Raw genomic sequence first — 1,720 nt, forward strand, 5'->3', positions numbered from 1 at the left:
TCTCAACTTCAAACAGTCATGACTATCTCATACGACCTCCATTTCGATGATCTTTATATCCACAGAATCCTCTCAACAAGATCTACAATATCACTTAACTATCCTTTGTTAAATAACATTTACCGAATTAAAAAACTCGAAGCTTTATTTCATCTACTATTCTCATAAAATTCATATCTTGTAAAATAAAACCTGTTACGAATAACCAGGAGTTACAAGTCTTCCCTCCTTCAAAAGATTTCGTCCTCAGAATCTCTTGAAGTCCCGCACTACTAATCTAGGATATACTAACTCTTCTCATATCATATATCTCATCATATTCTTCTTAATGAGTGTTATGAATCTTTCTGCTCACAATCATTTGGCACTCGATTTACAACTCATTCTTAAGTCATGAGTGTAATTTCTCATAATAATCATAATTCTCATCATTATCATTATTATCATCAAATATGTACTAAAGCTTGGAAAATTACTCATTCTCAAGTCGATCCATTGTGAATAACATCTCGACTATTATTACTCATTTCTCTATAATTTCACAAATTCACGAATCACTCAAATCAAACTCAATCACATTAATCTTATCAATCAGATCATTAATATCAATTTCTCAAATCAATCTCTAACGCCTAATATGTCAGGTAATTTTTTTAGTTGTTTATTTCTATTTTATTTTTCTTAAGGACCTCGTACGTTGGGCATAGATAAGGTACGTTGGGCATACTTTGAAGAATGCTTGACATAGGGTTAACCCCCTCGTACGTTGGGTGTACCTTTGGTACGATGGGCATATGTGAGTCAGGGGCAACCCTAATTTTTAGGGTTTACACCCTATTTAAACACCTTATGTCCCAAGGTTCTCTCCTTATCAGCCTACATTGCCTTTTTTGAGCACTATCTCCAGACCCTAACTTATTTCTAAAGACAGATGATCTATGTGTGTGTTTTGGTGTGTATTTGGTGTATCTTGAAGAAGAAGAAGCTTGGTTGAGGAGCACTGATCAATTAGGATCTTGTAGACCCAGAGTCCATCCATCCTTTTCCACTTTATAGAGGTATAAAGTCTTGACCTTGGCTATTCCATGCTTAGATCTAGGACTAGTTAAGTTTTGAGCACATTTTGGTCCCATGAGTGAGTCCTTATGAGTAAATGTTACTCCAGAATATTTGAGTTGTCCCTCTGATGTTCCTGAGGTTCCTAGCTCATAAAGTTTTCATCTTGATGGTTGTAGATCAACCATGCATGAGTAATGATCATTTGATGGAAGTAGAATGTTAAATCTTGGACATCAGTCTCTTTGAGCCATGCAAAGGCATCAAGTTGGTAACGTTATTGTTTAAGACACTCCCCAAGACCTGGATCTGTAAATTGGACATATGGACTCAAATAATTAAGTGATTAACAGCATTTTGGGTTGACTGGAGCGTACGTAAGCGTACGATGAGTGTACGCGTCTGGATTCCCGATCCTAATGTCATAATCGAGTATGCAGGGCGTACTGGTGGTACACTTAGAATACTCACCAGGAAGCCTTTTTGAGTTTTAAGTTGTTCGGGTCATTATTAGATCTTATGCCTTTTGGACTATGGTAGGCTTTAGGTCTTTTGGGCCTTCTTGGACCTTGGGCTAGTTTGGGTTTGGACCGTGATAAGTTAGGCCCAATAAGGGGAGGGTAAAACAGTCTTTTACCCGAGAAGTCGGGATTAAGGATTTGGA

The sequence above is a fragment of the Lactuca virosa genome, chromosome 7 (assembly GCF_052849685.1).
Source record: "Lactuca virosa cultivar CGN04683 chromosome 7, Lactuca_virosa_CGN04683_v6, whole genome shotgun sequence".
NCBI classification, from domain to species: Eukaryota; Viridiplantae; Streptophyta; class Magnoliopsida; order Asterales; family Asteraceae; genus Lactuca; species Lactuca virosa.